This window comes from Pipra filicauda, unplaced genomic scaffold (genome assembly GCF_003945595.2).
Source record: "Pipra filicauda isolate LSUMZ 115617 unplaced genomic scaffold, ASM394559v2 scaffold80_size11013439_pilon, whole genome shotgun sequence".
Lineage (NCBI taxonomy): Eukaryota > Metazoa > Chordata > Aves > Passeriformes > Pipridae > Pipra > Pipra filicauda.
Window position 1 is genome coordinate 4,268,520 of NW_024104987.1, and position 6,667 is coordinate 4,275,186.

The following is a 6,667-nucleotide window of genomic DNA, read 5'->3' on the forward strand; positions in this document are numbered from 1 at the left end:
TTTTGCCTGTGTCTGTGCCGAAGCCACACAAGGCAGCCCCGTGTATGGGGGTCCACTGTGGGCTCAGCATCGTTACAGATGTGGTAAGTGACTCTACCTGCCTTGGATGGATGGAATGCCAGAGAGGGAACTTGAACTGATCTGTCATGTAACTGCTCTCGATCAACACTGTGAAGCCATCCTCTACACAGAAGAACGTGTTCCTTGGCTGGAAGCCTGATGAGTATTTAGAGCCAAGGAACATGTTGTTTAAAACTGATAGTAGAATGCAAAGTGAATCATACACCATGGGCAAAAAGGTTTGAAAGAGGGACAAAGCTGTATAAGCCTTTTGAAAATAAAGACATACTGGCAGAATGTACAGAAATGAAGAATTCCTTGAACCATCTGGAACAGTTCTGCAGTGATGATGCCCAGCAAGTACTGGCAGAAATTAAGACTTCCCAGAAAGGTATAAAAGACTAACTTTTTCTCTGGTGAAGGAAAGGGATGCTGTTGAAATCATTTGAGTTGAACAAGAAAAGGCCTAAAATTTTAGAAAAATAAAGAGACTGTTACTCTTACAGACACTGCAAGTTACATCTGCCAACCTCTTACTCTCTTTTTCCTTTTTTTAAAAAAACCTGTTCTTGCTCTTTGGCTCTATCAAACAGCTGCTTCTAACACCACAGACCGATTCTGAGCAGAACAACCTCACAGCAAATAATGTACCTACATGCATGGAAGGAAGAGAACGAGCCAGGGAGCGGAGAATTTTCATCCTAATGAAGCTCATGGCACAGGGCTTCGCTGATGACCCGACCAACCGTTTAATTCGCTATTTTCAGCGGCCTCAAACATGTTGCCTCTCGTCTTCACCTTGCCCCCACTGGCAGTGATGTGAAGCGCCTCGTAATTTCCATGGGAGCAGAGCAAGACTTTCACACAACATTTTCGCCCAGCGGGAGCTCCTGTGCAGGGAGCCTGATCCCATGGGATGTGCTCAGCTGCTGGCAGCCCGCTCCCACTTCCACTGGCAGCCCTTTCGTGGTAACTGGATAAGGCATATTCCAGGCAAGTCTTCCCCTGGCAGGAGGCACTTCCGTACCTGAGAAGGTCAGGTCTTAGGACTTCATCTCCTCTCACAAATACCTGCTGGCTGCTCTCCATGGTGTGCAGAATCCATGTGCTGGGAATGCATGACTACAGCCCCTGTCTGGATGGGAGCTGGGAAGAGGATTAGCTCTGCATACAGTTCAGATGTAATCACAAGCGTATCAAGTTGTAAAGCATCACAACTTACACAATTCTAAAAATAAACATAACCAGTTTGTTTCAAGCTGTTTGGCAGCCAAAAGGCTAATATATTAATAACATTTGACCAACAATAGCCCTGAACATCAACTATGGAACAACAGCTTCTGAAAATAGCCCTCTTTGGAAAAAAGAAAACATTTTTACAAGAGCCATGAACCAGCTTCTTTATAGGTCTCCACAAAGGTTTCACAAAGGGGAAGCCTGGTGTGAAACCTCCAAAGTTAGGGGGGACCTCCTGTGGGTGGGAGGCTGGCCTGCTGCTGAGTGGGACACAGAGCCTGTGGACACTGTTTAGTCTAGCTGAAGGCATGCATTACTCTGAGCTTCTCTCTCTCAATCCTGCCTATGCTCATGCAGTACCTTTCTCTGCAAGTAGATCCATTGATTTATTAACTTTCCAGCGTGTGGCACCGAGCAGTATGTAAGCAAGGGTGGCTTGTAGCCAACAGCTTGGTATTTCGGCATCAGACCTTGTTGACAAAGCGACTGGATTGTCAGAGAAGTTAAACTGGAACACAGTGTCGTGATAGAAACAGCTGAAATCCACTGATGGCACAGGATGAAATTCCCTCATCTTCACCTGAAAATATGAATCCATGCCAGAGACCCAGAGCGAGATCTGAATCAGAACAATAGGAATATCAAGTTTGTGATTAAAAGGTCTGAAATGTGCAAATAGGATGTACTGCAAAGAGCTGGCCTGACCCCATGTATCTCTGCGGGAACACCGAACAGCCAAGTTCATTAAGGATTTATAGAACTGCAGTCCCCACTCTGAGACATTTACTAGAACGTGGTTGTTCACCTCGGAGCACCCACGTAACACCAGTGAGCTCCAGCCTCCTGTCACTGCTCAGACATGCTCTGGTTCTCTGCTCCCTGGCCAAGGCTCTGCCTGTCCAAAGAAACTCTGGCAAACTGCCAGTACAAGAGGAATGCCCTACCAAAAATTGGGCCTTCGTTCTTAAAGCACGTGTGCTTGTGTGTATATGGGGGAGAGGAGAAAATCACAGGACTAACGAGCTGTGATTAAGCTCAGAAATAATGGTTTCCTGTTCAAACACAGAGCTATGTCTCTTCTTAGTACAACTACCTCATCCCCAATTGTGTCTATTAAAGACAATTACTGGGGGAGACAGATATGTGTAACCAGATGTGGAAACAATGGTCATGTTATGCACAGTGCCATATGCAGTTTAAATTCTTTGGGTCTGAACAAGTTGCACATAAAAAAATTGTGTGTGTGTGTGTGTGTTTGTGCACTGCGGAGCAGCTGTCAATGGGGAAATCCCCTTAGCCCACTTTAATCCTATGTTCCACAATCCCCAGGGATTAAACAAATGCACTAACATTATTCACTGTAATGTTCCCTCCCTGGGGGGCTTCAGTCCATGAAATCCACTCCAGCATTTGCAAGTTCCAGTTGTGAAATAGGCTGTGCACATTCTATATTTGGTAGCTCACAAGTACTCTTTCAGTTGGGCCCGGAGTGATGAAAGGACAGGAGTCAGGAATTCAGCTCAAGCCAAGTCTCACAGGGAGCAGGCTCGGGCTTGGAGCTCATTTCTCACCGTGCACGGGCACCGAGGCATTGCAGTGACTGCTGAGAGGGGACAGTGATCACAGGACTGTACAAGATTCTTTCTTAAAATCAAAGATCCTGCCCCAGCGTTGGTCCTCCCCTCTACACACCAGGAGTATGAAATGAGGCATTAAACCCAGCTACACCAGCAGAGCCTCACATGACTCCTGCTTTCCTTTTCCTATGATGAAATACATGTTTGAACTTGGCTACAATCCCTGTGAAATTAGTGACAAGGATTCCATCGATCCAGATGCACAATCCTCACAGTTCCAATAAGGTTGTGACAGTGCAAGCTGTACAATGCCATCAAATTCTTATGACCCTCTGGGTTCAATTGATGGCCACAGTGCCCAGCTATAACATAGAGAAATCTCAGGCTGGGGCTCCCAAGGACCCTCTGACACACTTGCAAGGCTGACTGATTGCTCCATCTCTTGCTTAAGCTCCCTGTCCAAGTTTATTACAGCTTCTTCGAAGACAGTAAACACTACATTCTATATTAGGCTGTCCTTGCCTTGAATTCATATACAGTTTAAATTCTTTAACTTGGGTGATTGTACCAACTCAGCACTAGTTTGAATCGCCGCTGCCACAAATGAGATGTCAAGGCACAGTCCCAGGGAACACCCCCTGAGGCAGCCACTGCTGGTGGTACAGGGGCAGGTTTGGCCCCAGGCCTTTCAGTACAAACTTCAGAGGCAAAGGAGTTTCATGGAATGGCTGAGGCTGGACCTCTGGAAGTCATCTGGACCCACCCCTTCTCAAGCAGGGTCACCTAATATCCACAGGGTTGTTCAGGTGGGAAAAGACCTTTAAGTCCAACCATTAACCCAGCACTGCTAAGTCCACCACTAAGCCATGTCCCTATGCAACACATCCTTTAAATCCCTCCAGGGAGGGTGACTCAACCACTTCCTTGGGCAGCCCATTCCAAGGCTTGGCATCCTTTTGGTGAAGAAATTTTTCCAAATACCCAATCTAAACCCTCCCTGGTGGAACTTGAGGCCATTTCCTCTTGTCCTATTTCTATATTAATCCAACACCTGACTCTGCTCCCATGGCACTGCATTTACAAACATATAATTTCATCAAGAGAACTTTTTCCAATAGAAATTTTTTCCAATTTACAGCAAGATCATAATAATAAAAGCTATACTCATGTTACTGCTCTTCATCCTGCAACAGCTTGCTCACTGCAGCAAACTTCACTCTGTGGTAAATGTGAGAGCTTACTCACACAGATAAGGAGAACCCCGTGCACAAACCTTCCAGGCCTGGCTCTGAGCCTCTTTTTTTTTTTTTTCATGCAGTTTACAGCCAGGAACATGAATAAATACCTGAGAGAGAGTCAGGGAAAGGAGCAGGGCTTCTGTGCCCAGCAGGCCCAGTGCTGCTGACGAGAAGAGATTAGAAATCTCCCATCCATCCCCCTTGCTCCTCCTTCCCTGCATAATTGCAGTTCCTTTCAGACACACTGCCTGGAGTGTCAGCTGGCATTTTCTGGGCTTCCCAGAAGCAGTCGCTGCCATTCAGCACCACTTTTCATTTAAAATCTGTCTCACGGGTTCCCTTGGGAAACCGAGCGCTGCTCCACGGCAGGAAGGACTCCAACTTCCAATCCTGGTGCCCACAGAGCTCATTCACAAAATCCCACTGCTGCCACTCCTGCCTTACACCTCGTTCTCAGAGGAGCAGCAGCAGTGTTCCTGTGCTGGGCCCTCCATCCATCCTGGTCAGGGAGGCACACCTAGACCTTTCCATTAGTACCTAATTACACAGGACAGCAGCAACCTCAGGGGCCTCTGAAGAGTTGCTGCTCCCGTACCAAAGCAAAAATACAACTGGGATCCTCACAGAGGAACTTCACAACTGCTCCCCTCCTCATGTTTCTGGAGAAGAGGACAGCAGTAACTCTGCCCCTTGAACACAGAATGAGGAGTCTCACTTTGCCTTTCCTACAGTGCCATAAACAGAGTTTTCAAGGGGAAAAAATAATTCTTATTTCCTATCTCCCTGTCATTTTTCAAATTACTGGATTCTGCAGCATCCAATGGATAAATATTCACAGACACGTACCTGCTCCTCCGGCAGAACAAATCGAGTAATTTCTGTTTCTGCTCGAGCCCTCGGCATGCAGACAAAAACATTTTTTATTCATCAGTGGTAAAAGGCTACAGCCATTTGACTTTAAACACAGACATGCTTCTGGGCTCTCTTCCAGGAAGTCTGTGTCACCCAGGCTTTAGATCGATATGTTTGTCTGCAAAGTCACCCTTTTGATCTGTAATTTTTCATTTTGACACAAGAAATGCCTTTTGGTCAAACTTCAGCAGTCCATTAAATTCCAGGCGTAATGGAAATGGGAATCACATTGCTGTAGCCATGTGAAGATTTCTACAGTTTGGGGTTTATTTACTCATGGGTTAATTTACCCTGCCATGTATTTGGGACTCGGACAATACTGCAGATAGTGTTCTCCTGCCTCATCTGAGCTCACTGCCTCCTCCACCGCTCCTCACCAGTGGTTGCAGCTTCGTAAAAAAATTTGTACTTTTAGTTGTCCAACCTGCAGAAAACATTATTTCAGTTTTGTACTGCAGACACTGCACACCCTCCCAGCCTGGCCCAGTTGTTCACTGTGTACAGAGGGGGTCCTGGCCCCCGGGACAGCCCCCCAGGCTGAGAGCGGGGGCTCTGCCCAGCTCACGGCCCAGCTGGCTCAGCCTGGTCACCCCTGGCACACCACACTCCATTTGCACAACTCAGCACAGCCCTTTTCTTTCCAAGGTCAAGGTTTCAGGGCTTGGATGGCTGAGCTTTTTTCTCCCTCTTTTTTTTTTTTTTTTTTTAAAGGTGTCAGCCATCCCATGGAAGGGTGACAAGAGAGGTGGGAAAACAATCCAAAACATTATTAATGGGAGAGGCGGGTCTGCCCAGCCTGAGGGACAATCCCCCTGCCTGGCTCCACACAGCAAGGTCCGAGCAAGGCTGTGGAGTGATCTCACTGCTATTTCTGACCAGACACAGCTCCTCCTGTGTTCCCAACACACTGGTTTGTGGCTGCTGAAGTTTGACCCCAGGGAAGATGCGACTCAGGAGAGTTGCAAAGCACTGAAAATGTTATAATAGTCCAAACAAATAACATTATACTTTTAGTCCCCATTCACATCTTACCTTTCAAAAGCACACATTTTGTGTCAGCCCCTCAAAAATACATCAAACCCAGAAATACTGCTGTTATAATCAATTTGTTTTTACACTTTTTTTAAAGCAGTCATGAAGAAGTCTGGATTCTGAATAACTGGTTTGTCAAGCCAGAAAGATTAGACAATTCTGTATCTAAATATGGCCAAGATTTTCAGCAGTAACACATCTTTTAAGTACATTAATTGTAATGTGTTTTTACTGGGTAATTAAAAGGGGCCTCATTTTAATCCTCGTTTCACAGAGGTGTTATATTCAGAGGGAGGTTCTCAGTATTTTCTGGAATAAAGTCAAAGACCTTAAAGCAACTCAAAAGGGCCACGTAAAAATTTTTATGTTTAAAGTCAGGACTTGTGTCCAAAACAAACAGCTCTCCTCCACCCACCAAAAAACCCCAACCCAAACCCATCTCCAGCACAGCTATGATCAGATCATAAGCACCTTGATTAAAGTTCAGTGGCATTTCAGGACAAGCTATTAAATTAAAGGTAAAAATCAATTTTATTGCCTGAGTAATAAGAGGGGGGCAGGACTTTGGGAAGTGAGGGAACACGTGATCTGCCTCAACACAACCCTGCCTTG

General features: G+C 46.0%; 1 long non-coding RNA gene across 1 annotated transcript; it reads left to right on the forward strand.

The window, feature by feature from the left end:
- LOC120325061 lies at window positions 1-1,318 on the forward strand. The gene is made up of 2 exons (XR_005566872.1): window positions 1-83; window positions 654-1,318. It is a non-coding gene; the product is annotated as an uncharacterized LOC120325061 (long non-coding RNA).
- The last annotated feature ends 5,349 nt before the right edge of the window (window positions 1,319-6,667 follow it).